The sequence below is a fragment of the Dipodomys spectabilis genome, unplaced genomic scaffold (genome assembly GCF_019054845.1).
Source record: "Dipodomys spectabilis isolate Male_0828 unplaced genomic scaffold, ASM1905484v1 ptg000229l, whole genome shotgun sequence".
In the NCBI taxonomy this organism is placed as follows: Eukaryota; Metazoa; Chordata; class Mammalia; order Rodentia; family Heteromyidae; genus Dipodomys; species Dipodomys spectabilis.
In genome coordinates, this window is record NW_024870906.1 from 1,055,320 (window position 1) to 1,062,362 (window position 7,043).

Sequence of the window (7,043 nt, forward strand, 5' to 3'; positions counted from 1 at the left end):
GAAGGGCTGGACCTGGTGCTTCTGGAGTTGTAGTCTGATGTTTCTATGACAACCACACTAGGCAGGCAAGATCCATCATCAAATCAATGGAGTTCACCCTCGCGCTCGCCCCCCCCCCACTCCACACCTCAGCAGCACGCTGGTGCCAGCACCACGCTTCCTGCAATCTCCCGTACCTTCCTCTCCTACTCCTTTCTCCCCCACTTCATATTCCTCAGTGTCTGGGGCTCAGAGGGACACACCCCTAATTAATTTTTCATTAACTGCACTTGAAGTGTATATACCGCTGTGCCAGAAATAGGAGAGGTATTTAATAAAAGTATGTGAAATTACCAGGCAGGTGACATATGAATGAATGAAATTTGCTGAAAGAGCAAATCCTGAATTGGACATCACTCCCAGACAGCTGGGACCATCCCTGGGTGCCAGGCTGGCTCCTCAGGGCAGCTGGCAGCCAGTCAAGGAGGGACTGGCTCTGTCCAGGCCTGGTGCAACAGATACTGCCCTGCCTAGTTCTGTCATCCTGGCCTCTGAGCTGTCCCTGGGGAGGACAGCTGCTGCCACCCTGCATGAGTAACCAGACAGACAGTACCCGGCAGGCAGCGCAGGGGCTGCTCAGAGAAGGAATTCCTTCCTGGGAGACTCGTGAGGCCCACTCACTACATGCCAGCCCTGCCAGGCTGTAGTGATGCCCTACACTGGCATTTCTGCTCCATGGATTGTGCCCGGTGGCTTATCAACAGCATCACACTCAACTGTTGTTGCTTGTGTGTGTGTGTGTGTGTGTGTGTGTGTGTGTGTGTGTGTGTGTATGTGTGTGTCCACCCTTGGGCTAGAACTCAAGACCTGGCCTGGGTGCTGCCCTGGAGCTTGAGTCACAGTTCCACTTTTGGCTTTTTGTTGCTTTGTTAATTAGAGAAAAAAGCATCTCATTGACTTTCCTGCCCGGGCTGTCTTTGAACCTGCATCCTTAAGCTCAGCCTCCTGACTAGCTAGGATTATAGGTATGCACCACTGGCATGTATTTAAAATTTTTTAATCACATAATTTTTAAAGTCAAATCATCCCACCAAAAGAGACAACCACCATGGAAACATGTTAAAATGCTTCCCCCATATAGCTTGCCTAGAAAAATAAGTGTGTTCATTCTCTTAAGGAAGGGGCAGCAGAGGCCCGGGGGCACAGCTCCACATCTATGTAGATGCAAAGCTTGGAGCGTGCACCTGTCACCGGAACAGGAAGCAAGGTGGGCCCCGGCTGGGCTGACCCTGGCTTGTGAGAAGACTGCTGTCATCCTACCCAGAAGACACCTGGCTAAATCACAGCTCCACATTCAGCCCAAAGAGAAGCATCACCCTCTCCAGCCAGCCCACGGTCAGACCCTCACTGTATTCCTAGGCAACTCTGGGGTCACTGAGTCTCTCCAGGAAGGGCTGGTCACACCTGCCCAGACTTCCTCCTTCCCTGGATTTTGGGAATGCTGTCCTTCCAGCCAGGTTGCTTCCTGGCTCATCTCTGTGACTTCCTCCACGCCCCCAGAAAGGGCAGTGCCACCCACAGCTGACTGCCTCCACGTGAGATGGGCTATTTATGACAGCACCTACCCTGAGGAAAAGTTAACCTAGTCCCTGTCCACACTCCCAATTTCCATGTGGAAAAACTGAATCACGAGAGTGGCTTTCTAGCGCACGCCCCTCCCTTGGGTGAGTCAGCCAGGTCAAGCTTCTAGCAGGCCTCCGGTCTCGGCCCCTGCTGTGCGGGCCCTGGGCCTGGACAGGGCAGCAGGACCCTGCTATGATGAGGCCATTCAAGCTGGAATCCCGAATGCAGTCCAGACTTGCAAACTCTGAGAGAGCTGTCACTACGCAAGTGCAGGTCCCATTAGCTGCAAGAGCGGTGATCAAGAATCCGCAGCAAAGCACCAGCACGCAGAACTCTTCCCTCTCACTGCAGGTGCAGTGAGATGCCAGGCACTCCCCTGGGGACTTGGGGTCTGAAAGGCAGGCTCTGGCAGGGATTTTGTGAGCTGAATTGTATTGAACGCAGTAGCTTCTGGCAGCTGGCTGGGCAGAGGAGGTGACCTTCCCGTCATCCATGTTGACATGCCTTTTTCCAATGTACCATCTGATTTTTTTTTCCTACACCAGGTTCACTTTTTCAGTAGTCAAATTTAAGTCATTAAAAATTTCCCTTGGGATTTTTGAAGTTCAATAGTACTCCCAAACAGGGACTTACATCCACCCATTTTAGTAGCAAAAATTACCAGAGTAAAACCTAACTTGGAAAACTATTAATGATTCAAGATGGTGCTCAGTTACATGAAGATTTTTCCCATAAAAATACAACACTGGCTGGGCGCCAGTGGCTCACGCCTGCAATCCTAGCTACTCAGGAGGCTGAGATCTGAGGATCATGGTTCAAAGCCAGCCCAGGCAGGAAAGTCTGTGAAACTCTGATCTCCAATAAACGACCAGAAAACCAGAAGTGACGCTGTAGCTCAAGTGGTAGAGTGCTAGCCTTGAGCTGAAGAGCTGAGGGACAGCGCCCAGGCCCAGAGTTCAAGGCCCACGACCGACCGACCAAAAACAAAACAAAACAAAAATACAACACGTTCACTAAAGGATACAGTGTTGGTTAGCTACAGGAGAGTACCTTCTGGAAGGGACTTCATTTCCCCCTCATCCCCAACCCACACAGAACTCAGCTCCTCCACACAAACACTCGTCACACACAGGACTCAGAGCCGGCCCACCTACTCAACATTATCTTCTCTCCTGAAAAACTCAGGGAACCCCAGCTTCAAATGGATGTGAGGACTGAGGATGCAGGAAGATCTCACGATTCGCTGCCTGTACTTACCATCCCCTAACATGTGTCTCTTCTGCCTTTCTCCTCTTCAGCCATCTGTTCATCAGTCTGGATGGCTAACACAGGTCGGTTTCCAAATCACCCTGCCATCCCTCCTAATATCCCTTCCCCTTGAAGAGAAGATTCCTTGGGCAGGAGCATATTATTCAGATAACAGAAATATACATGGGTCCTTTTCTAATCTGTTCCTAATGCTGAACCTAGTGATGTCAAATGAGTCAAAAATCTATATGCCAAGATTGGGGCTGGGAAGGTAGCTCAGTGGTAGAGCGCTTGCCTGGCATGCCTGAGGCCCTGGGTTCAATCCGTCAGCTCCACATAAGCAATAAGTAAAAAGCCAGAAGTGGCGCTGTGGCTCAAGTGGTAGAGCGCTAGCCTTGAGCTGAAGAGCTGAGGGACAGCGCCCAGGCCCAGAGTTCAGGACCCACAACCGGACCCAAAAAAATAAATAAAATAAAATTTAGAAGTGGTGCTGTGGCTCAAGGGGTAGAGCACTTGCCTTGAGCTGAAGAGCTGAGGGATAGTGCCCAAGACAAGAGTTCAAGCCCCATGACCGACAAAAAAAAAGGATTCAAAAATCTATACACCAAGACTAAGTGCTATAGAGCAAGGCAGGCCAGGCTGGCACTACTTAATAGTTTCCCAGCTCTACTGTCAAAAGCTAAGGATGAGCATTTTCAAAAAAGTGCATTATTCCAGTAATACATTGTTTGGGTGGCGATTTTCTTCAGAACTGTTCCAGGAAAACTAAGAAACTCCAGATGCTTTATCTTGTGAAAGCTGGGGTCTCTTTTGCCTTCAACAGGATCCAACCCTGTGATTGCTGAGGTATGATGTGAGGTGGGTATTAGTTAACATGCAGAGAGCTGACTCTTTTTTTTTTTTTGGGTCCGGTCGTGGGGCTTGAACTCTGGGCCTGGGCACTGTCCCTCAGCTCTTCAGCTCAAGGCTAGCACTCTACCACTCAAGCCACAGCGCCACTTCCGGCTTTTTTCTTTTTGCTTATGTGGTGCTGAGGAATCGAACCCAGGGCCTCCGGCTTGCAAGGCAAGCACTCTCCCACTGAGCCACCTTCCCAGCCCGAGAGCTGACTCTTTTAACTGGAGTATCACTGTATTGTTCTTAATAGCATTTTCCTTTTCTTTTTTTTGGTCAGTTGTGGGGCTTGAACTCTGGGCCTGGGCATTGTCCCTCAGCTCTTCAGCTCAAGGCTAGAACATTACTTGAGCCATAGCGACACTTCTGCTTTTCTGGTGGTTTATTGAAGAGTCTCACAGACTTTCCTGCCCAGGCTGGCTTTGAACCACGCTCCTCAGATCTTAGCTCCTGAGTAGCTAGGATTACAGGTATGAGACACCAGCACCCAGCTTCCTTTTCTTTTTGCCAGTCCTGGGGCTTGCACAAAGGTTTTTGGACTTTTCATCCCCAGTTGGTACTCTACTACTTGAATCACACCTCCAGTGCTGGCTTTTTGCCAGTTAATTGGAGATGTTATACATGTCCGTCTGCCTGGCTCCAAATTGTGATTATGATAATCATCTCACCTGCTGAGTAGCTGGGATTACATGAATGAGCCACCGGTGTCTGGCTAACAGCCTCTTTGATGTTCGCTCAGCAAAAAGCAAGTCCTCAAATGGCCTGGTTTCTCTCAGAAGGCTGTGGGGTTGACTTGTTGCAAATACTGACAAAGGATCAGACCCCTTCATCTTTTCTTTGTAGGCTGAATTTTAGTCTCTATACTGCCAGGCCAGCCATGTCACTCCCAAGTCCTGGAATCCCTCCCAGGCTGCAAGCCATGTCACTGGGTTACGATGAGCTAGTCACCACAGTCACGTAGTAATTGGGGGGGAGGGGAGATGCAAACGCTGTACCTCAGCAACACCTACTCCACAGACCCACGTGTTTCTCCTCATGTCTGAATATAAAAATGGTGAACGACTATTTGTAAACAAGCACCTGGCTGGGACAGGAAGGTTCTGGGCTTAACTAGAATTACTGACTAGAATTATAAACTGTCTGATGCAAGTCACTTCAAGAGATTGCAAGTTCCCACAAGCTCCAATCTGTTAACATTTTTATTTTCTCTCTCAAAGGAAAAATCTGTTCTCTATGCAATTTGACTTTAAGAATTCAATCATTCCTGATTCCTAGATTATCTCAAAATGTATCTTGCTACTCCACTTTGGCTAAATCCAGTAACACTGACTTGATACTGTTTTTGTTGTTGTTTTGATGCTGAAAATAAAACCCAATGATTTTTCTCTTTTTTGGCGGGGGGGGGGGGGGGGGGGGGGGGGGGGAGTGTTTGGTCACAGGGCTTAAACTCTGGGCCTGGGCGCTGTCCCTCGGCTCTTCAGCTCAAGGCTAGCGCTCTACACTTGAGCCACAGCATCACTTCCAGTTTTCTGGTGGTTAATTGGACACAAGAGTCTCCACAGAAGCCAGGCACTGGTGGCTCACATCTGTAATCCTAGTTACTCAGAAGGCTGAGATCTGAAGATTGAGGTGCAAAGCCAGCCTGGGCAGCAAAGTCTGTGAGACTTGCATCTCCATAAACCACCAGAATATCCTAAGTGGTGCCGTGGCTCAAATGGTAGAGTGTTCACCTTGAGCTGAGGGACAGTGCCCAGGCCCAGAGTTCAAGCCCCATAACCGGCAAAAAAAAAAAAAAAGTGTCTTACATACTTTCCTGTCCGGGCTGGCTTTGGACCACAATCCTCAGATCTCAGGCTCCTGAGTAGCTAGGATGACAGGCGTGAGCCCCTGGCTCCCAGTGATTTTTAATATCTGTGTTTAGCATGCATTAGGTGTCGAGCACACTCCACACAGATTTTGTGATGAATGAGACACAATGCTTACCTAGAGCAGTTCCCTCTGAGCAGCAGCCAGACCCTATACTCAGCTACCCAGGCTGCCGGACACAAGGGGGACAGAGGCCCGTATGCAGGGAGGCGGCAAGGGCAGCACCGATTCCAGCACGGCAAGAAGACCTCTAGGCTGAGCCTGAGGAAACGGGCAAGTGGGTGGAAGTACTTTCTTGGGCAGACCAGAACCAGGACGAGTGAGCCTAGTCTCCACCTAAGGGGGCTTTAACTCTACTCCTGAGACTGCGGGAGGCAACCAAGGACCTCTGAAGGCGCTCGGGTGACAAAGTGATCTGATCTGCTTTACAATTACTATGTGTGTGGAGGGAAGTATGGAGGAGTGGAGTGCAACAGCAAGGCCTCAAAGTCATCTGACAGCCTAGACTGGACTGCCAGCTGCACCTCCTCGATGGATGCGCAAATCTGCAAATGCTCCAGTCCCTTGGATAAAAAATGGAGTTTTGTCTGCATCCTGTGCCATCCTCCCCCATGCTTTAAACCACCTATCAATGACTTACAATACCTAATCAATGTGTGTGCCATGTAGAGTGTCACACTGGGCTGGGTGTAGAGCCACATGCCTGAAATCCCAGGTGGAGTGGAAAGATTGCCAGCTGGCTGAGGTCCAAGTGCGAGACCCTATCCAAAAAAGACAAAGCGAAAGGCACTTGAGGTTAAGGACAGAGGAAAAAAAGTGGAGGAGAACAATGGAAGGGAGGGCATGAATCAGGAAGCATTTTTATAGCTTACGAAACTGTACCCTCTTGTGCAACTACTTAAAAACAACAACAAAACACAAAGGCCTAGGGCAATGGCTTGGGCACTAACCCTAGCATGTGGCCTGTACTTCAAACCTTAATCCAGCCAAAAAGGTAACAAACAATTCCACCCCCCGAAATCCGGGTCTATTGTTCAGGTTACAACCAAATGGCCTAGAACTGTGTGTACGTGGGACTTTCCCCCCATAGTCCACTTGAGTCCAAATGGGTGGGTAGGAGCTTCCTCTTGTGCTGGTATCAGAACTTGAACTTAGGACCAGGGTGCTGCCCTAAGCTGCTTTTCCTTTTTGCTCAAGGCTAGCACTCTACTACTTGAGTCACAGTTTTGTTTCGTTTTGGTTAACAGGGTAAGAGTATTGTAGACTTTCCTGCTCCAGCTGGCTTTCAACTGTGATCCTCAGATCTCGGGCTCCAGAGCAGCTGGAGTCATAGGCTTCGGCGTGAGCCACTGCACTTCCCCTTCTCCCGGGCGGTGGTGGTCCTGGTGACCAGAGACAGCTATGTCCCCTAGGAGGCAGCTCTGCAGACATCC